We start from the raw sequence: 23,653 nt of genomic DNA, 5'->3' as shown, positions 1-23,653 counted from the left end.
ACTGATGGTTATTTTTAGGGACTTTTCTAATTTCATTCTTGTTTCATCCTCTTATTTAAATGTGGGTCCAAGAATGAGCTTCAAGGGAGAATTACACTCCAACCACAATGCATCAGGCCTCAGTGATTGCAACGAACCAGGTATGATATGAAGTGCCAACCGATGCAAAACAGAACACTTCGCAGTGCCCCTGATTACCTCCACCCTGCTCAAATCGACCCTGTCATGCAGAAGCTCCATAGTGAGCCGCACGCTGTTTGTTACCCTCTTTTAACTTTAAAGGTCGAGACAATCAGAAATTAGTCAGGATTGTCTAACAAGTGGGGCCTGAAGCTAATGTGGTTGGGCCTGCTGCAGTAATATCTGTCAATACTCACAAAGTGTTGCTTAGTGGGCATTTACAGATTTTGGTTGGGCCTTTCCCCCTCAGACCCTAACATGTCTACGCCTTTGCAAGGCATGTGTGCCAATCCATATCCCACGGTGCTCCACTGCAGCACTTTTCAAGCTATACAAATACAGAGGCTCACCATGCTCACATGTGTACATTATCTCCTTCGGCTGCGGCCATGCATAACTGGAGCCCAGCTCCATTCTCTCTGGCTGGGCTGAAAGGTCCCTATCCAGAGTGAAGGTGAGGGTGCAGGTGGTTAGTGACCCTTTCCTCAACATGAGTCGCTCCTCTTCCAGCTATCCTGGCACACAGTGGTGGTGCCGGCCTAACCTCACGGTCTGGAGCTTCACCTTGGAGCTGTCATCTTGTTTGTGTTCATGAACGACCCTTCATTCATTTTTTTAAATCACTTCTGCATCCAGAAAGTAAGTAAATACCTGCATTTTTGATAGGTCTTAAAGCTATCTTTAGGCCCACCTCACATGAAATAAATTGACATTTATAATGGTCATGGTTGTACAGACCTCACATATATCAACAAGAATCACTTCCAGCGGTGCCAGAACCTTGCTGTGAAAACGATGAATGAATGAATGAATTCAGGATTCTGGACACAGATGTCCACTCCTCAGCCCTCCAATATGGCCCAGATATGTTCAAGAAAATTGATTTTCAGCCTTAGCACCCGATACATGGAAAAGTGCACTGTGATCTTGCAAAGCCTGCGTGCCATGAATGCATTTGCACGCACCAGCGCACAGAATTTACTCTGCATGCTCTGCATATTCATGGAGTCCCCTATAACCAGGCCTGCACCTCAGGGACACTGCGTGGGGTCCCCCGTAACTATTACCAGCACCCTGACAACATGCAAACACATTTCTGTAACTCTGGTAAAACTCTGGGAAATCTGCGTGCAAACCCCTGCACTCTTATCTTCTAACGGAACCCTGACTGTGCGTAAGCACCCCTAATTCCACCACTTGATCTTTCCTCTGCAATGTGATTCCTATGCACATGTATCTGTAGGTCTGCCTTTGGGTGGCAGTTACATCAAGAGCTGTGCATGGTCATTTCCCCGACGTGAGGTTGCTTCTTTAGATTCATGATTACGATTTGACCTGCGCAGTGTGGGTGTATGATCGCCTTGCATGGGCCGTCCCTCGTAACACCCACATTTTCCCTTTGTTCTTGCCCATTTTGCGAGTTCCACCCCCTACTCTGGACTATGCGTAGACCATACCCACGCTCTGCAAGGTGTCTTGTGCAAGGCACATTGCCGCTCGCATAGACATGATGTGCCCGAGTATGTGTAAATGTCCTGCGCAGTCGATTCCATGAATCAACAAACAGGGTTTCATGCGCGATTTGGAATGCAAGGTCCTGATTTACTGCTCAAATAATTCCACGAATCAGGGCCTTTCTCTGCCTTCTTTAATGAGGCTGGTGAACTGCCAGCTATCTGCCAGTCACTTGATGCAGTACGAGGACACAGAATGTGAAATCCATCCCTGACCATGTGAAGGCTGGAGCACTGAGTCACTGTGGTTGTACTGTGTGCCTCTGGGAGATGAAAGGAATGCTAATATAGTGAATTAAAGGTCTCCCTTTTTCCTTTCTGTAAAGGAAGATGACAACCTTAAACAATGTCTATTTTCCTTCATGCTCAACTAGGTATGTAAAATTTCTATCAATGCACTTTGTTTATGTAATTATACCCATCCTAGCATATATTGGAAAGGCCGTTTATTGGCAGAAAAAAACATTACCTCATGATTTAGTTTCTTTTTTTAAATGTTTGTTTTAATTAGCTTTAGCTTCAAAATGAGCCTTTTACCATTACAGTATAAATTCAAAGAGAAGGAAAAAAAAAAAAAAATCAATAACAATAAAAACATATGATTCAACCATTTCAGCCAAATGCTACAGAAAGAAAAAAAAGGAGAGAGGTAAGAGAAATACAAAAGGAAAAGAAAAGGAAAAAAAAAAACTATGACCAAGCAGAATTTGCGACTCATATTGTCATATTATGCAGAAGTAAACTTTCTTTCTCACTTCTCTCCTTTTTTAAAGATGATTGATACCATCTCTAACAAGGCAAGAGTTGCAGTTAGCCTTGAACCTTGTAGCAATTGGAACCAAACGTCTTTCTTTGTTAGAGTTTGATTATTTACAAAAAATCTCCCCAATAGGTTACATCGAGTGTCCTTGATACCCTGACAACTCATAATGAGGTGGTGAAGTGTTTCCATTGGGTAACCACAGAGCCGACATTTTTAGTCTCTTGTACTTTTCAGTTTCCTGGCTTAAAGAATTTCTTTGGTCGGAAAGATGTTAAAGCAAAGTCTTAGAAATTGCTGTCCCAACACAGCCGAAGTAAACTTACTCAAATACAATGGAGTTAAACCACACTTGTTTAGAGTTACACAGTATTTTCCATAAAGTTTGGATGACTGCGCCAGCGCTAAGGACTCGATCTAGTCATACTCATACAGACGTTTTTTGAAGAAATCTGGGTTTTCAATTAATAGTTTCTCTGTAGTGTCGATTGAGTCCAACAATCACAAGCATTTGGTTCTCCATTCAACGAGTAAAGGCTTGTTTTCTGTTTTCAGTGCTTGGCCCAACAGCCCAATTCTGCTGTCAGGTGGAGGCAGTAAGCATTTGCGATAAAAGGATAGAGTTTTCCAGCTGACATAAGTGATGAGGGAAGACAGTCCAAACTCTTTTCTTATCACTGCCATAGGTATACAGTTGGAGAGGTCAAGTACAGCTCTCCAGAATATACCCTCTAGGATTTGCCATATCTTTCAACTCAGCTAGAGAGAACACTCAGCCCCATAGGTCACAATAGAGACTACCTTCATGGTGTAAAACCGGAGCGCGGGTGCCAGTGTAAATTTGCAATATCTGTGATTGATCAGTTTTGCTTGGGCTGTTTGCATCTTCCGTTTGCGCCTCAGCACTACTTCTCTTGGGGCTTCACTATAGCTTACATTCATCGGTATACCCAGATAGAGCAATTCTAATGTCTCTCGGATCTGGTTACCATTTATGTGCCAGCCCTTAAACTTCATGGATTTACGCCTTGACTTCCTCAAAATAAGCACCGTTGATTTGGTGGCATTTACTCTTAGGTCAATGGAAGACAGAAAAAGTGCCAAGGCATCCAATTGGCGCTGGATCCCGATTGGGGTTTCATCCAAGAGAATTACATCATCTGCATACAACAGTTGGGGAGCCTGCAATACATGGAGAAAAACACCTAATGTCCGTAAAGGCTCACCCATGTCAGAGATATACAATTTAAAGATAGCTGGGGCTAGTCGGCACCCTTGCTTGAGGCACACTCCTGTTTTGATAGGGTTTGCTTGTGTTGTTGTGAAGGGCATCCATAGCCTCGCTTATGTCAGTAGGACACCCCCAGTCTTTTTACTTCTGCCACAGCTTCTCTCTATTTACTGAATCAAAGGCTTGTGACAAGTCCACTGATGCCAGATATACATTTTACTGTTCTTTTTTGATGTTCTCAATTTCAGGTAGTTTATCAGAAAAAGGTTCAACGATGTGCCAATTCCTTTTTCAAACCATGCTTGCCAACTATCCCGATGTTTTGAATCCCAACTCCAGGCCGTGGGATGATTCTGGATCCAGGCCGCAAAAAGCTTCCCAATAACATCCAAGAGGGCTATTGGTCTGTCATTTTTTACCACAGACCTATCACCCTCTTGAAGATCCGTACAATAATAGATTTCGTCCAATTAGCCGGAATGCTACTTTTTGTTTTCACCAGTAGAAATAGGTGATGTAAAATGGCTGCCCATTCCTCTGGATGTTGTTTTAATGTCAAATTTGTAAGGCCTTCAGGACCTGCAGCTCTGGAGTTGCTGGACAATTTAATTAGGGCAAGAATATCCTCCCTTTCTGTTTCAAACTACCAGTTTGAGCATGAATTTTCTACAGCCTTCGTAGTTCGTGAGTTGGGCTTTGAGAATAGCTTGGAGAAATGGTCCATCCAGTCCTTCGCTGAAATAGGGTTGATAATAAGACTCTGCTGAGGTCCGTCCAGCATATTAAAGATTTGCCACATTTCCCTCTAGTTTTTAGATGCAACCAGCTCCAGCATATATTCAGAATTCGATTACAGTAGGGATTGTCTGTGCTGCTTCATCCAGTTATTGTACGCTGTCCTGGTTTTCATGACGGCCGCTTGCAATGCCTTGGAAGGATTTTTCTTATGTGCTCTTTGTATTTTTTTTAGTTCCCTTTTTCTTGTGTCAACCTCATGGTTGAAGGTATATTTGTGGCGGAAAAACTTGGATCTTCCTTTACCTGGTTTTTCACTATAAATGGCCAGAGATAGTGTACAGTCTATGTCTTCCGGCCTACTTTTGTCTCTTAGATCTTTAGATAATCTTGATACATGTTTACTCAGTAATCCTACTCTATTCGTTCCTGGCTGTACTTCCAGGGTATCTCCATCGAGTGAAGACTTTGTAATCTTGCCCAGTTTGAGGGTTAATTTCAACATATTGTAGTCGCTCTGTGGGGTTTCCATGATCGTCAAGGCCACTACTCTGCAATGAAAGCTATCAGAGGCAAGGAAATAATCTAAAATATAGGATTCAGACCCTCTCTTCCAAGTGGGATTTGGTGGACTGTCCCCCAGTGTTATGCCATTTAATATAGAGATGTTTCTCAGCTGGAACTCCTTTCTAAATGACAGTACTCGCTTTTCAACTTTTTGTAAGTTATATAACAATTTATGAGAGCACCACAATTGTTGAAACAGTGAATGTTTAGGGCCCCACATAAGATCACTTTCAAGTTGGAGTTGTCAATCATAGCAGCGTCAACCTCCTCCAACAACTGGTCCATAAAGTTCTTGACTGCAGGGTCGTTACATTTCCAATACAGGTTACAGAAAAGAATCTGCCTCATGGCGTCCTCTTCTCCGGTTTGATATGCCAGCAGGTTGGCATGGATTAATGATGAAATGTTCTTTGACCAGACTACTCTTAGGCTGCAACTTTCCTTAATTGCAGTCAGTAGGCCCGCCATTGGTCTGCCCTTTGGTCATTTTGTTGCTGGGTTGATGAGGACGACAAAACCCTCAATGGTTGGTTGGACACGCAGCCACGTCTCCTGGAGAAAAATGACATCAAAGTCTCCAGATTGAATGCTGCCGTCTCACAATAGATGTTTAAAGCCATGCATGTTCCAACAGCCCAAATAGACGTGGGGCGGGGGTGGTTATTACCTGCGGACTGGCATTATGATCTTGGAGCCAATGAGCTGGCCAGCCAGTCCCAGTTGTCCCCAACCTTATTGCCCAGGATACCTCGTAGCACACTAGATGTAATCTTTGACCCTTTAGGGTTATTGATCATAATTCTAAGTTTGTCCTTATTTTTACTCGGCCCTTCAACACATATGGTTTTATTTGTGCTCAAGGACTGGTTACCATCAACATTGCCTTTCTTCCTGCTCCCCGGGCCTGAATTATTGCTGTTGGTTTGATGAATTTTAACGGGCGTCGTTTTCCCTCATCTCTTCTTTCCATGTACGAGGTTGATATGGCTTTTAGAGAAAACCACATGTTTTTCAGTGGTTCAGGGTTTTGCAGTAGTAAAGTTTTCACATCCATAGAAGCAAGGTATATTATGACTTTGTGTTAATTCAATTAATCCGGAAACTCAACTAGTGATACATTCGTTGTATTGAGCCCAGAGAGTGTATCGATGCTATGAAAAAGCCTCAAGATATTGGCTCTGTTTAGAACAAGGTTATCTTTAATGCAAAGGATTCTAATTAATTCCATGCAAATGGGGGCTTAAGTAACCTCCTTCCAGGAGCTGTTCTCGTGTTGCCTATTGTCCACATTGTAGTTCTTGGTCGACCCCTTTGATTGCTTGTCTATTGCTCTATAATTTTGATCAAGCATCATAAATCTCCTACCCACCAGAGGCGGTGAATCCTCTCTGAAGGATCTATTCATGTGTACTCTAGATGCAACTCTAGTTTTAAATCAAGGTTTTATAATCGTGGGCAGGGGCATTTTTTTTAAATCCTCGCAGTCAGAAATGCTTGAAAACTCGCCATCAATACTTTCAAAATGAATTGCCTCCAGTAGAATGCTGAGTGAAGATGAGGTATCAGTCTTGAGGACCTCATCCCAATCTGCAGAATACACAGAGAGAAATATTTTAAGTCCACTGCATTTGGAGTCTTTTTAGTCTTACTTGTCTTGTTTGAGACAATTGGGGACTTTCTGATTTCATATGTATCTTCATCAGAGTCCACGCTTTGATGAAGTTACACATGAAATCAGAAAGTCCCTAATACACCAAAAAATAAAAGTAAAAGAAGACTCTTTCACGATTCCACACTTGTGAAAGAGTCTTCTTTTACTTTTATTTTTTGGTGTATTTGTTTTAACTCTTGATTGGTGACCTGTTTGTGAGCCAAACCCTTGAAGTTCTGTATTACTGCAAGTGGATGTAATTGTTTACTTTTCTCTATTTTGTTGGAGAAGTTCACATGATAGATTTGTTTGTTGGACTGAGTAGGTTTCTTTCCAAAGCCAGAACCAATCTTGCCGGCAAAGCTGTTTCCCATGTCACTGTTTGTAAACATGTCATAAGTTTTTGAGGAAAATGAGGAAGCTTTTGCAGGTGACCCAGAAGACTCAGTAGGTCCAGGTGGCAAGGGAATGAGTGTAACAGACCCGATCTCCTTGGATTTTTTTGGATTTCTCCCATCGGCGCTGCACCATCCATTTTGTGTCTTGGGGGAATTTGCTTCGAAGTCCCCGGGACCTGATTATCCTCTACTCCAATAAGGTTCCATTCCCCTGGGGGAGGCATAAAGATGTCTGGGAATGCTTTCTTGCGTGTTCCATTGATGGATTGTTTTAAGAACATCCTGTTTCCTTTCCGAGAGGATGTTTCAGTTTCATTTATGTTTGTATTATCTGTTCCAATAGTCCGTTTATTTGCTTGGGCAATGTATCTCAGCAGTAGATGCGAAGTGAGTGGAGTTCTCAAAGAGGATTCACTCAGCGAATAATATAGGTTCCCAAAATGGGAACCAAAGCTTACACCACTAGGATTCCATGCCTGTCGCTTTGGAGTCCCTCTATTAAAATTCTTAAAAGGTTTGGGCACCAATTGTTTAAGTGAATCAGTGGATGAGGCGATATCACAGGATGGGGCAGCCATAGGCGGATCCTCTTCTTCATCTAGGATTTCAGCGGTCCCCTTGTAAGGTTGGGTAAAGCCTATGGTGCTGTCATGATTCCTGACCCTCATGTCCCCATCCCTCCAAGATGTCAGGCTGGAGCCAGGCCACAATCACCTACATGGCCCTCACGGGCCTCTCCATCCCTCCAAAGACCCACTTGGAGTCAGACTTGGCGCTTGTGGCACCAGACTCACTCACTCCCATAGGATAACATTGGGGATTGGACTTGTAGTGCATTGATGGGTACAAGATGGAGTCCCCCACATATTTCACTTCCCAGAACTGCATGTGCAGTCTAGTCTTTTGGGTGTGGTTCAGCCCAGAGACTCCGGGGATACCCAGAGACTATTTAAGCCACGCCCAGGCTGAGAAACATGCTTTTTGTTTTCTGCACCTGCAGCGTGACACTCACCGTGTTCGGATCGGTCTCCAGTAGGCCTGCATCTTTCTTCTGTGCTCAGCTCCTGCAAGAACAAGAACACCGTTAGGAACAGCCTTACCTTGCGGCGCTTCTGCCCATCATTCATTGCTCCTTCGGTTCTGCGGTTCTGCGGGCATCTTCGGTGGTGTCATTCCCATCCCGGCACGCCGCTTCCTAAGGAAAAGGGAAAAGAACAGAAAAAAGGCATTAGTAAGCATTCAGCAAATCGCTTATTTTTTAAAGACTGTACGAGCTTCAAACGCTTACATGACTCCCGGCCGCTCTGGGGGAACTCTGTCTCCGGAACTTCTCATCCATCTGCAAGAGGGAAAAGAAACTCCAGGTTAGCATGGAAACATCTAGAGGTGCTGCATACCATGCTTACTCTCTGGATTTCTTCTTCATAACCGGCATCCACGTTGAAAACATTGTGGCACCTAAAAAACACAGAAAAAGAACTCAGTTCAATACAAATATGAAAGGGTTGCATTGCGCATCACGCTCTCTCACTCACCTTCAGCGCTACTCATCTCAGAAGCACGTCGCCATCCCCGGACGCCGGCCATCATCTAAGGAAGGAAAGGAACAAAGTTAGAGATCTGTTCAAAAGACTCATTATACTTACCTGTCAGACTCTTTCCAGTGAAGTAACTAGACAGCAATGAGCCCGCATCAATCAACACGCCCCTGCGCTGAAAGCAGGATGGAGAGCACACTTTCCAAGAAAACAAGGTGAGCTGTGGATCAACGGGAGGGGTTGGACCCCGGGAAGAAGGGGTTCAAGCACACAGAGACAATAGGGAGTTAAATTCGACCAATCCTGTGTTCCAGGCCCAGTCTCCAGTATAGTAGACTCCAGGGAAGGGTTTGAGGTCGTAAGAGGTCAGAACAGGCTCAGTGACGTCCCCGTGGATACCAGGTGAGCGTTACAGGTGCTAGTGTCCTTATGGGTTATGGGGCAATTGTCAATAATCTCCTGTGACTCTGTTATAGTCACCTCTGGGTCGGGTTCAACATAAACACAAGAGTCATTTAACTGGTTTTGAAGTGTTTCGGAGCCTGGCCCATTTGGAAGAGTATTTTCATCAAGGTTTTGTTCAGAATCAAGATTCCTCTTGGGATCCAAAGTATTTTGGGAAGATTCTGTTTTTCGCCCTACTTCAACTTGAGCCTCTATCGGGTGATTTTTGGTGTGTTCTAAGCCAAGACTGATGTCTGTGCCCTCTCCCTTGGTTTCGTCCAGACTTGGGCCTACAGCTGTCATTGCTCCAGTAATTTCCCCAATCAAGCAAGAGTCACAGCCACTAGGGCTTGTCTAGGGCCTGTCTAGGGCTTGTCTATAATCTGGTGACTGCAACTAACGGCTATATAAAAGCACTGTGGTCTTACTTAGTTCTTTAACCTGTTCTTTGGGCAGTGGGCAGTGAAGAAGAAAAAAGTCCTTCTTTTAGGGCAGCAATAGAATAAGCCTCTATATAATTTCACAATTGGGTGGAGAGAACACACTATGTGGCATGGGAGCTCAAAGACATGTAGTCCACAGTGACTCCCAGGTGACATGTGTGTTTTTGATCTACCGTATTCCGCCCGTAACAGTGATGCTATATTAATGTCAATACCCAGTATTACTTCAGTATTACTTCAGGGTGTCAGGGTGTCAGGGTGTCAGCAAACAAGCAAGGTGAGTGTTCAAGCCAGTGACTGCACAACGCTAGACAGTCCCTGCAACGCCCTTACAGCAGTCAGGTTGCAGTCAGGTTGCAATGCTCTAGTGATCTAGTGATCCTCTTTATTTATTTTCTCCTCTGCCGCCCGCCCACTCAATGTTGCTCCGCTGACTTCTATGGCTCCACCTCCAGCGGTTACTGGTTGCCGGTGCTCCGGGGGCACCTGCACCGTCACAGTCGCGGGCTCGGGGCTCACAGGTCGCAGACTGCCGAACACCAGATGCAGGATGCGTGGCCCACAGCAGGTGTGAGGAAAGACCTGAATACGTGTTGTGCGATATGCACAAACTCAAGCCCCACCTCTCACTGAGAACAGAGCAGAAAAGAGACCGCCTCTGAGTCCTTAGGTGAGTTTTTTTTCAGAGGGTGGTTCAGCTGCCTGCGGGGCTAGGGAGGGTGGATGGTCTGCCTGTGGGGCATGGGGAGAGTGGATGGGCAGCCTGTGTGGCATGGTGAGGGTGGATGAGCTTCCTGCAGGGCATGGTCAGGGTGGATGTGCTGTCTTTGGGGCATGTCCAGGGTTGTAGGGGACTCCACTGTGGTGTGGGCTGCCTGCATTGTTTGAATGTGGCTCCTCACCATACGGGGGCACGAATATGGGGGTACGTAAGGGTGCTTTACACACGATTCCGCTGGCGGGAGCGGGGTACGCATATTCCAGGGGTGCGCGGGGAGTTTGACACAGGATTGGCCTGGCGTGAGCGTGGTACGCGTATTCCGAAGGGTGCACAGGGAGTTTTACAAGCGATTGGCCTGGTGCGAGCGGGGTATGCGTATTCCGAGGAGTGCACGGGGAGTTTTACACACGATTGGCCTGGCGCAAGCTAGTTACACGTATTCCAAGGGGTGCGCAGGGAGTTTTACACATGATTGGGCTGGCGCGAGTGGGGTACACGTATTCCGAGGGGTGCATGGGGAGTTTTACACACGATTGGCTGGCGCAAGCAGGGTACTTGTATTCCGAAGGGTGCGTGGGGAGTTTTACACACGATTGGGCTGGCGCGAGAAGGGTACGCATTTTATGGGGGTGCGCGAGGAGTTTCACATGCGATTTGGCAGTGTGGGCCCTCCCGGGTGTGCCCCTCTCCCCTCCCAATGCACCACAGGCAGCCCATCCACCCTGACCTTGCCCCGCAGGCAGGACACATGGCACCATGCACTTGGGAGCACCAATACATGTCCCCCCCGCTACCCCCAGTGACGGCAACCTACCAGCAGGCCCCGACTCATGTCCCCCCACCCCACCCCCATTGATGGCAACCTGCCAGCAGGCCCCGACTCATGTCCCCCACCCCACCCCCAGTCACGGCAACTTGCCAGCAGTCCTGACTCATGCCCCCCCCACACCAGTGACAGCCACCTGCCAGCAGGCCTCGACTCATGTCCCCCCACTCCACCCCAGTGACGACAACCTGCCAGCAGGCCCTGACTCTTGTCCCCCCCACCAGTGATGGCAACTTGCTAGCAGGCCCCGACTCATGTCCCCCCACCAGTCGGCAACCTGCCAGCAGGCCCTAATGCATGTCACAAACCCCAGCATTGTATGCACACCCAAATGTAACCCCATATCAAAGCCCCACAATGCCTCAGCCCCATTGTTGCCACTCCCCAGCACATGCCCCATCCCACGTCAATCACAGAAGCACACATGCATGCACCCCCAGACATGTTGAACAGAGGCACACAGCAGTGAGACATGACTGAGCCAATGACTATTGACACATGCATCAAGCAAATAATAGCAGATCACACCATCACTGGACGTGAATGAAATGTATTAAAAATAAAATAAATATGACAAAATTAAAAAAGAATCATGGACATGAATAAATACATAATGAAAATGTAAATGAAAACAAAATCAGAAAGTCAAAAGAAATCCATGATAATATGAAAAAGAAAACATGATTCATCCTCCAAAAGAACTTTTGCATATCTACAAGGAATGAAAATAAAAAAAAACATTACATCATGGGAAAAAAAATAAGAAAATACACAGAACATCCAACTATTTACTAGATTTGTCAACAAGGGACCATGATCCCAAAAAAAAAATATGCAATGCAAGGTCCATGAAAAATCCAACAATTTACAAAAAGTGGAGCAATGTCCAATAACCCAAAAGTAAAAAAAAATAAAAGATAAAGGAAACTTCACTGATGTTCCTGGCCGCGGCATTATCGAACTCCATGTCGATGTTCCAGAGGCGGGCCTGTTCCCTGGCCTCGAGGTTTCGCAGAGATGCAGCCATGGCATCCACCAACTCCCTGCGAATTTCCTTGAGGCACTCAGCCTGCCTCAAAGCCCGGTTCATGGAGTTCTCCACCGTGTCCATCCTGAGCCGTGCCCTCTCCGCCCGCCGCCGCTCTGCATCTATCTGCTGGCCCAACCGCTTCCACACAGAAGCCACTCCCAGCCCTGGGTCCTCCTGCCCCTCGGCCGATGCCTGCCCCCGGGATGTTGATGGCCCCGAGCCATGATGCCTCCCACGGTGTGCATGCTGCTGCCTCCAATGCAACTGCCTCTGGCACCACAATGGCATCCAGGCTGATGTAATCCCTCGGTGCCGTTGTGCACCTGCCTTGCTTGTTGATGCCTGCACATCCTCCATTTTCTGGGGTCAAGTTGGTGGGGTGGCCACCCCTGCTGGACCTCCGACTCCCGACTGTGGCAGTGATGTGTCCTCTACCAGCCTGGCATCTGGCTCAGGGGCAGCTCCACAGGGGGCCCATGTGATACTTGGGTGGGAAAATGGCACAGAGGATGACTGGCGCATAGGGGGTTCAGTTGAGGAGGGGGTCGCAAGAAGATGCAGCACACGGAGGAACCCAGTGCCAACGACCCATCCCAGTAGGTTGACACGCTCATACAGGATTTCCAAATGGCGTGCATTGTTCTGACGAGAACCCTGCACGTCATCCTGAATTCCATGGTCGCCAAACACCAACCCAGCTAGGACAAGCTCAATCCGATGATGGATTGCCACGTCCGCAGGGAGAGGAAGGCCAGTTGTTGTTCGCGCATCCCCTCCCTGAAAATGGGTCTGGACGAAGGCATCCCTGCTGGTACCAGATGATGCAGTCACAGGATCGGGGACAGGATTACACACAGGCACCTCCGCGGTGGCCTGTGCTGCCTTCTGTCCCTGTCCCTGCCCCTGGACTGCACCACTAGCACCAGTGGAATCCCCCTTCAAGGTCCCGTGCATGGGGCTGTCATGGCCTCCTCCTCAACCAAACCCCCCCACCAACCTGGATGACTCCGTGCCGTCTTCCTCCATAGGCCCCTGTGGGGGCTCAGCTGCCCCTTCTGCTGCCGATGAGTACACCTCCAACCTCCTCCCCTTGGACCTTCCCTCTGCAGCTGCGGCCATGGACGCGGCACCAGATTCCTCACTCCTGGAAGATATGATTACCTGGGGGGGAGCTGGGCATTCCATCTCTGGCTGACGGTGGCATCCCTGCCGCTGTGCTCCACAGCACCATCTCCGCCCTCTTCATCAATCGACGTTGCAGACAGGGAGAGATAGAACACAGACATCAGGGCACTGTACAATGGTCTGATACACACATGACAGTTGCACATGAGTGTCAGTGTCAGACATCACAGATGGCATCACACTCCCAACACTCATGTCATTTGAACCCACACACATGCACAAATTAACAGGAATCATGCAGCAGGCATCAGCATCCATACACACGCAACTGCATGAACATCCAAATGTTGGCATGACGTCACAAGCCACATGGGGAGTGCCGAACACATGCACACACGCCACCAGACAGACATGCACCTGTACATCTCCACCAGTGCAATCATCGGCAACTATGTCACATCTGCCAACCATGTCTGTGTCACATGCATCCATGGCGTCTCAAAGTCACACCACCCAAACAGAAACACACACATGTACACCATGCACGTACAAGAAGGCGTGATGAGCATGCATGTGTCACACCCCAAACATGGCTGAGTACATACAAAGGCATGCAAACATGTCTGCATCTTCACATGCAGTTGTGCATCATGCTTTGGAACACATACACCATTGATGTGCATCACACATGACTGGACTCACATGCATCAGGGTCATGTCCCTGCACATACAAATCCATACATGGGCCATGTCAGACATATGTCCAACTGCACACTCCTGGCACACCTCAACATGCACTGTGTCCAATGAGTACGCATTGACACTTACCGCTCGACTCCAGGCGGGTCTGCCTCTCGAGCACCTGTAGATGAAGCACTGGGTGAATGCGTTCGAGAACCCTCATCTGGTCGGTGGTAAGCACGACCCAGGACCCCACTGCATCTGCTGCATCCAAGAGGCACTGGGCCTTTCTGAGGGTCCTGGACCTGAAGTCCTCCCAGTGCTTATGGATGTGTTTCAGGTCACGTTGCCACCCCCTCCTCGTTGATGGCACCCATGATGTCCAACCAGATCCTCTCCTGTCCATCCATGTCGGCGCATGCTCGTCCGAAGAGGGAATCATAATTCACCAGGACTTGCTCCATCAAGATGCAGCTTCTCCTGCAGTGAGGCTGGCAGCCCTCTGCCTCTCTGCCGGGGGGTCACCACTGATCCCAGATGAAGTTTGGCCCAACATGGCAACACTCGAGGCAGGTGTGGGTGGGCAACTGGGTCGTGGTACTGGGCTGTGGAGCGATGAAACACCAGTTGGGAGTCTTCTGTTCCAGCAGGGGTGGTCACAGCAACGGGACCCCTGGCGATGGCTGATGTGCAGGCACCAAATATCAGGGCATGATGGCAGCAGGCAGGCAGCAGCAGATGGCTCTAGGGAGGCTGCTCGGGGCTCTTGGGGGCAGGACAAAGGCCTTCTGGGTAGGAGCATGGTCTTCCATGTGTGTTGTCGCGTGGCCTGCTTGATGCAGAGTGATTTAGCACGTGAAAAAAAGCACGTCAGTGTGTAATCCGAGGAAAGGGCCTTAGCGTGTAAGCGCATAAGTGACGTGACGCGTGCAGCATTTCCCTCAGCACGGATGCAGAGTGAATCCGCATGGCCAAAAACAGCACATCCGCATGTGAATGCGTGTAATTCGAGGAAATGGCCTAAGCGCGTAAGTGACGTGATGCACGCAAGCGTTTCCCTCGGCATGGGTTAAAGGTGAGTGCAGCCCAGCAGTTCGTTGTACGTGCTTTTCTTGGAGACCGACGCATGTGTTGCTACTTCTTGGTGTTTCACGCACCATCACTTCACAGCGGATCGAGGACCTACCTCTTCTTTTGGCTGGGGTCTTGCCTACGTGTGCTTTTCTTTCCCACGCTAGTCAGACGGTGAGTAGCGCATGCTATTTTTCACACTTCGGGTCCCCCTGTATATCGCAGGTCATAGTAACCTGTGTGTCCCACACGTATGCATTTTTTGTGGTCCTGGGTGCCACCGCGTACTGTGGGAGGTTAATTCCACACACGTGGGCTACCGGGGGTTGTGTGCACGATTTTATTGCAGATTTGGGGTGCCTGAGCGTTGCGTGATCTGTCATTTTCTCACTTTGGTCACATATAACCTCTGACACTGGCGCCCATATGACATGGCAGAGAGTTTCATCTACTGCTACCGGCCTAACGGCTGGGACCCCAGACATCCAGTACGTCGAGGATGAAGCCTTCCAGCAAGCAGGAACTGGACAAACGCAATATGCTAATGGACCCAAATTGCCATACTACACCTGCCCAGCGTTGGGAACACTGGAAGCATGTAGCGGATGGTGTTAGTGCATTCGAATATGAGGTATGCACAGCTCAGGACTGCAAAAAGCATTGGGATGACCTCTGCTGCTGTGCTAAGCAAAAGTGTGCCTCCAATTATGCCATGACTCGGGTGACTGGCAGTGGGTCAGCACCTGAGGAGGAAGAACTCACTCTGTACGAAGTGATCGCTGCAGAGTTCATCCTGGCAGAATTGGTAGAAAGAGTGGGAGAGAGGCTAGATTATGATGCCCTGTCCAGTTGTTGTGTGTTTGTCCAGCCCATGTGTGGTTTGCTTGTGTGATGTGTTGTGCTTGACTGCCACTACATGCTATGTGTACATGGTTCTCATGTACGAGTCATGCAATGCTTCACTAATGCGTGCCTGTTGTGATGCATGCTGGACATGTGAAGCTGACAGGGACTGTCCTTATCAACACACATTCACCCTACTCACATGCTAGTCACCCAGCTGCCCTCTGGTCCATGTTCCAGATAACTGACCTGTCTGCATGTAGCCGGAGGTGTCTTTCCACTCAGCACTCGGACTATGTCATCGCATGAGTGACATGCATGTGTGTTCAGCCTCTATGCAAGTACTCCACACGGGCATGCTTCCTTTCCCCTCCACCCCCTTGCACCTCAATTTCACCATGGCACTGGTAGGTAACATTTTAGACTACTGCAATGGCCTGTTCCACGCTCCTGTGTACATGCACACTTCCCCCTGCAAACCTGCCAGACACATACTGTGGGGTACATCCTTTGTCCTTGATGCAGGGTGTTTCACTCAGACTGTGCAGATGGCAGATGCTCCCCGGGGACATGAGTGCCAATTCATGCTCCATGTGCATTCCATGCATGCCCCTATGTGTCCTTGGCAGGATGAACATTGTAGTACGTGTCCAGGATTACATACGTATCATTGCATTTGGTCATCCATTTCATGCTCACTCTGGCTTAGTCCTGCATCACGCACATCTTTAGGGTGTCATTTTCTGTGTGGGGCACAGGCCTCCCCCTGTTTCAGGCCCCCTGACTCTGTTCAACTGGTGTACTGCCTTCTGCACGAATGGGTGTACTACTGAGGGTTCATCATGTGTCCTGCTTACTGTCCCATTCTCATCTGCTATGGTGTCAGTTGACTGAGATGATGCAATTGACGCTAGCCAACACTGTCTGCCAATACACAGTTCTCTGGTCAACCTTTCATTGCCATGCTATGCCTCCCTGCATTTTCACTAAGGGCAGGGGGAGGTTATCTGTAGCCATGCAACCCAGTGAATGCACATTGCTCCTGATGGCTAAAATTGCCCTTACACTGCCTTCATGTTTAGTGATTTACATTATAACGTACTTGTTGATGTAGATAGTTGGTAACGTAGACATGTTCTGCACTGCACCCACCCACTTCTGTGCCATGTTACACCATTCTACATGCCTACTCACTGCTACAATGTCAAAGTGACTTGGCATGTATGTTCATATTGTCATCCCTTCACTGTTATGAAACACACGGGCGCAGGTTCATTCTGTGAAACATGTACTCTGTATTGGAACACCCTAGCGGGTCTTTAGCAAAGTTGATTGGTCAATCTGCGGGCTATACTAACTGGTATAGGCCACAGATTGATTATAGCCTGTCAATTGGGTTGTAATGACTGTGGGGCTGCCTGCATGTGTGTATGTGTACACTGTCCCATATATCAAAGCAAGCAGCGTTGTAGCTGCTTGCTTTTCTGTATAGGATGCTGTTCATATACACCATGTGGGTGTATATGAACATGGGTGTATTTGAACACTTTCACATATACATATGCAAGCAGCTTCAACGTTGTGTAGTGCAACATTGCAGTTACTTACTTAGGTGTGTGTGAAAGTGTTTATTTATACATGTGTTCTCTGCAGCTTTTTTGTTGAATGACTAATATGTTGTTATTTTACGTAAATGCTGCTGATATTTCAGCATTGTGTCTGTTATGTTCAACTGGCACAATCCTAAAGTTGCACTGTCATGCAGTACGTGTACACCCAGTCCCACTTAACAAATCTGGTGGAGTTTGGGCATGGTGATTTGACACACTGAATAATGTGTTTGGCACATTCAATGCACAAAGTGCTGAATCAGGCCCTGAGGGGTTTTCTGGAGGCTTAATGGACCGGCAGCTTGGACCGTACTGGGAGTTATGGTCCCTCATGCCTCGTTGTAGGCCCACGCTTTGCTCAGGACATTCACTATGTCTTCAGGGCCCATGATGCCCGGTACGGGCTGAGCTGCAGATCGATGAAGCTATATTGGTGATCATCATTAAGTGATGCCTGTGTACATGCATATTACGTGTGTCATGGTGTGTTTTGATTCACTTGCAGCTGTGGCCATTTGGCTGTTCAATACTAACATCAAAGAATCAGGATGTGAGATCAAAACAAAACTGTAAAATGTTTGGATACATTTATTACATCTCAAAACTATTTTTCGGTAAACTGTTGAATGTTTGCATTTATGGACAAGCAAGACAGTGAAACGGATAGGTTTGGTATTCTAAACATGGGGGGTACATCTGGGTACCAACCTCTTGATTACTGAGGTAGAATTCCCATATTGGTGCATATGCTGATACAAAAAAACTAAACAAATCAAACTGAATACGAGTGGGTGCTACCCAGGGTTGCTATTGATCCATGTTTTTTTTTTTTTTTCAGGACAGTATACACAACAATATACATAGAACATAAATAAAGGGTCAAACTATTGTGTCACAAATCATCGACACTGTAGTGTTTCGGCCAACGGTGGCAGTTATTTAAGCACTCTATTGTGTTGGCCTTCTTCAGGATAGAGGTGAAGAGTGCTTCTGTCCGTATTATCGTCATCATGGTAGAGACTGTGGTGTAATCAATACACTGAAGAGGATCGACCTGGAATCCCTGGATTCAAAGAATTCAGCAGGAAATGGATGTGCGTATTAGTGGTAATTCATGGTCCCAGGTTTGGAGGTGCTGCGAGCGAGGTGATCTCTCACCGAGGACAGCGTTGTCATGCTTATGCTACGTGACATCTCTTTGTTACCATCTGTCATTTCTGCCTGCGACATGTGCCTGCCAGAGGTAGTGTGTGATGTGATACTACATTCCGTACATGTGTCGGCTTTGCAATTTACACACATCCATTTCTGCTTTTGGGATGCCATTGCATATCAATGCCACTGGATGCATGCCGGATTTTGAGTTGTGTGTGATATGTCTGCTTCATGTGTTGGCTGTCGATGTGATGTCTATGTTTGTGTGGGTTATGTGCTGCTGACATGTGTACTCATGTTTGTTTTTTTCACATTACAGGTGATGACTGAATGGAGCCAGAGGATGACGATGTCATTCCAGACACGGGGTTGCTATTACATCAGCAACCCGGCACAAGTGTGGGACGTGGGGTGATGGACCACAAGAACCCACTTGTGCTCCAGACCATCGTGTCCAGGGCTGGCAAACAGTCAAGCTCTGATGATCAATATGAGCACAATGTTGAGTTGGATGTGTGTCATGTCTATTTGTCGCCGGTGAGTGATCCTGATGTGGACGATCTTCTGTCCGCGACACCTGCATTGAGGGGCCAGACAGTGTTGGAACGTCCGCCTGTGGTGGTTCTGGATGCACTGTCACACTCCACACCAGTTGCTGATGTGCCTGGGGCATCATGTCAATGGAGGGATGTAAACCTGCAGCACAACCGGGGAGTACTGAGTGGGAGCAATCCATGTATGCCAGTTCACAGTAAAAGGAGGCAGTTATTAATAAGATCGCTCAAGGCATGCTGCATGGAACGTGTGGCCCAATCCATGCTCCCCCCTGCTAAGGCAGGTGGAGCTCCAGCAGCAGGCAGCGCAGTCCACGGGCCACTCACTCAGGCTGGGCATGGCCGCCTCAGACAGGGCACGGCAGGCTGAAATGCCAAGCACTTGCTGTTCACGCAGAATCACACATGGAGGCACTGAGGGATGACCATCAATCCCTAGGATCTAATCTGGGTGTGTTCAAAATGTCCCAGAGGCAGCGGTCAGAGGAGAGGTTGGAGCAGTTTGAGAACACCATCTCGGCTGAGCTACGTGCATGCCGGGAGGTGCTCCAGATGTCATGTGAGGCCATGCAGGCAGATCTCCATGTTACACATGCTGCTTTGCAAGAGGAAGCACGCATATCATGTGAGGTGCTGCATGCTGACCTATGTGCCATTGCCGCACAGGGCCAGGCTTACCAGACCTGCATGCCTGCTGCCACTGAGGGGTTAGCTGCGCATAGGCATGGTCAGTCAACTGTGCCTTGTCCACCTTCCGATTTCTATCCAGAGGGTGACTCGGACGACGACTCATCTTCCACACAGGTCGGGTCTCGCCGGCTTTGAGTCCATGGAGTTTTTTTTTATCTCAACATCATCGCATGTGGGGGTTGAGGTGCACCCTGTATCTCCACCCTCCTGGTCATAGGAGGCCATTTTTTTTAAATTTATTTTATAATATTGTTTGTCTATTGTGCATTCATGTGATGGTGTGGTGCTTTGTGGCTTTTGAAAGCATTCACTGTCTCTTCCAACTGGGCCCATACAAGCTTGTCTCGTGTATATGTTTGTGTCTTGGGGTCCAGACACATATGCCACTCCTGCTTCCCCTTTCCCTAGGCTTGCAAGGATGGTTCGGTGTGACAGAAAATTACACAAGGGCATTAGACTTTTGTCATATCTGTGGCCAGTCTGCTGTACTACTTGTGTTTACAGCCCTAGTGGGGATTATGGATCTTTTCTCCACGGCATGTCTGCAATCAATTTTGGTGAATACATTTTTGAACTGTGCATTTATTGAAGTTGATTGTGCTGTGTTTTCATTTCTTGCCTGTATACGTGCTTGATGCACTTCATGCTGTAGACGCTAGCCTGCACCGTTTAGCTGTCAAAGCCACACTGATGGTTGGAGGGGTTCGGGTGGTGAAAATTTCAAATTGGTACGGGTTAGGTTCAGTCCCTGGGAATTGTGGCAAAGGTGGAAGCATTAGGAATGTGACCCAAGAACCACAACTCACGGTCCAGTCCTCACCTCAGATGTCCGCCTAGACTATTTCTATGCTCTGTTCCATTTGGACGGCACATTGTATCTGTCTCCCCTCTTGGACTTTGCTGCTGTGTGACAGCGCAGTTTTCCTACTGGACTACAGATCTTTTGCTCGTTTTTCACACTCTGGTGCCTTTGGTCCCTGTTTTTCTTCCTGCTACTGTCCTTGTTGCAGATCTGTCCACCTGCCTCTCAGGCCGTTATTTACACGTACTCATAGGCTGCCTCGGTTTGCCTCGGTACAATACTGTACCACAGCATCTCTCTCTCTCGCTCTCTCTCTCTCGCTCCTCCTATATTTCATCTATTCCATCCATACCTTTATGTTGACTTTGGCCTTTTACCAAAGCTATTCAACTGTTCTGACGGTAAGCTTGCTGTCAGCTGTTTCCGGCAACCTCGCATTCACTCAGCCTTTCCAGACTTGTTCTGTCTCTGCCTTTCTCTGTTCATGCTATCAAGGATTGATTGGGTTTCAGTTCAAACATCCAGTTGTGCCAGCCTCCTTGGTTATTTTCTATTCAAGTTTCAGCTCTACCCATCTGTTGTGGCATCCTCATTGATTATTGTCTATTCAAATTCCTACCCATCCTGTTGAACCATTCTACATCTGTGCAACCTTGGAAGTTGTTCTATCATTCAGCTTGGACATGTACTTGGCCATATTCTACAACTTCAAGTCATCTACTGGAGACTCTTCCAGGGTTTTTTGGTGCCTAGAGGCTTTTTCCCTGGTTTGGGGGTTTGGCTCCTTGGAGTTCTCTGCGATTTGGTATTTCTACCGGTTAAGGTGCTCTGAGGGGGTTAGACCCTATTTACACAAAAGGAAGAACAAGGAAACCAAGGGGAAGGGGGTTCCTGAAGCCAGGTAGACTAGAAGGAAGAAGCCGACAGACCCCAGCGATAGTTCTTCTGAAGGTCAAGGTGATGAGGAAATGAGGAAGGTGCTTTTGTTGTCAGACAGTACGCGTGGGCTGCAGTGATTGGTCACTGTCTGACATTGTCAATGTGGGGTACTATGTACATGATGTGTTCTGCTGGTCAATGGTATTTGATATTTGATATTTTGATATGGTATTTGTAACGGATGTTCCTGTGTTGGGTTTACTTTTCAGGTGTCAGGGGATTGGTGTGGTTTGAAACACTGGGATGTCCACATGGGCAATGTTCACATGTGATGTGTACAGGACACTGAGGGTCACTTCATTTCACATGCATCTATTGAGTGCATGTGCCTACTGACGCACACACTTCCACAATGCACTACCACACATACAACCACCCATCCATGCCCACACATGCACACAGATTGCCTACTCTGCCATGCTGTGTCCCGGCAGTGCATGATCACTTCCCATTTTCAGATCGTATACATGCGTCACTGGATAATTTTAGTTGCTTGTCCTTTTTTGTATGATGCTCAAAGTATATCCCCAACACAATGGCTGCTCACTGTGCTGTGCGCTGAGTGGTGTGTTGCAGGGGACACACACAGCACACGGTTTTGGGATTTGCCGATTTGGACGGATGCATGTGTGGGAGGTGGTTGGTCAGTCATTTCATCTGATTCCATGTCAGGTGTGATTGACTCAGGCCTGTTTCCATTTATCACATGACACTTCATAACTAATTTGTCATGTGTTGTGCATTTGGTTTGCTCTTTTGCTGTTGCATGTCATGTCATGGTGTGGCCGACGAGGGTGATGGGGGTTGGGTGGGTTTCGGTGACATACAGGTGATTTTCATGGCCTGTTTTGCAGGGGGATGGTGTGATATGCACCTTGCATGTGTTCCTTTTGGTCACACCGGATTGGTTATGTTTAAATAGCTAGGGATGCACACGATGTAGCACTTCCCTGGAAACATTCTCAGGGTGGTAAGGTTGTAACAGTTGACTGTCTCTTTGTCATCATCGATTGTCACCTGGTATGTGCCAGGCCTGTGTGTATTCCGCAGGGGTGGGAGTTTAGGTGAAAAATGTGGCCATAAGCTGGGTCCGGGCTGCCTCGCCACGTGCCCTTTCCCCTCCCATGAGCAGTGTCAGTTCATGTAGTTGGGAATGTGGGGGCACCACCATGTCCACTGGTACACCCCACCATGTTGCAACATTGTGCAGGACACATGATGCCACAATGATCCTGCACACTACTGGGGGTGCATATAGTAGCTGCCCGCCAGAGCAGTCAAGCAAGCGGAAGCATGACTTGAGCACTCCGAGTGTGCGCTCCACTATGACCCTTGTTGCAATATGGGCTGTGTTGTATCTTATCCGGGGTGATGTGCTGGGGTTCTGTATTGTTGTCATCATGTGGGTGCTCAGAGGGTAGGCACTGTCCCCTGGGGAGGTGATGATGGTTGTCATTAGTTGGGTTTGTGTATTTGTCTGTGTGTGACATGCATGCATGTGCACAGACATTTGTACTCCCCAATGAGCTATGTGTTGCCATGCTTCACAGCTTCCAGTTCCTGGCTCAGGGTGGACATTCTGTATATGAAACTGTCATTGGTGGACCTATTATGGTTTGCATAGACAGGTGATGATTCCATGAGCATCGCATACAATCTGTACGTTGACGGAATGCCAGTGCTTGCGGTTGCGTTAGATGTTCTCAGTGGCCTTAGGTGGACGTAGGGCCACATGGGTGCAATCTATGGCACCAAGCACTTTGGGGAAGTGTGCCACCCTGTAAAAGTCCTGGACCATGGCCTGCCTTTCTGCGGGTGTTCTGGGCATGTATATGTGCCTGCAGACTGAGGGGCGTGCAGTCATGATTGCCAACACCTGGTTTAGGCAGCGTGACTGTGTGGGCTGTTAGACATCCCCCCAACTATGGCAGTTGTCCAATGAAATGATTCAGTGGTCAAAAAATGAAGGACATTGAGCACCTTTTCCAAGGGGCTCACTGCTTGGCAGCACAAGGTGGGTGATGTGAGCTCATCCTCCCACTCAGTGACCAGGTCTAGGATGATATGAGATGGAAAGCTATACCTGCCATAGACCTCGTCATTAGGCATCCCAAAAAGGCTGGTCCTGGGCAAAAAAATGCGGGG

This window comes from Ambystoma mexicanum, chromosome 6p, assembly GCF_040938575.1.
Source record: "Ambystoma mexicanum isolate Mex_15411 chromosome 6p, UKY_AmexF1_1, whole genome shotgun sequence".
NCBI lineage: Eukaryota > Metazoa > Chordata > Amphibia > Caudata > Ambystomatidae > Ambystoma > Ambystoma mexicanum.
Note: the sequence above shows the minus strand (reverse complement) of the source record.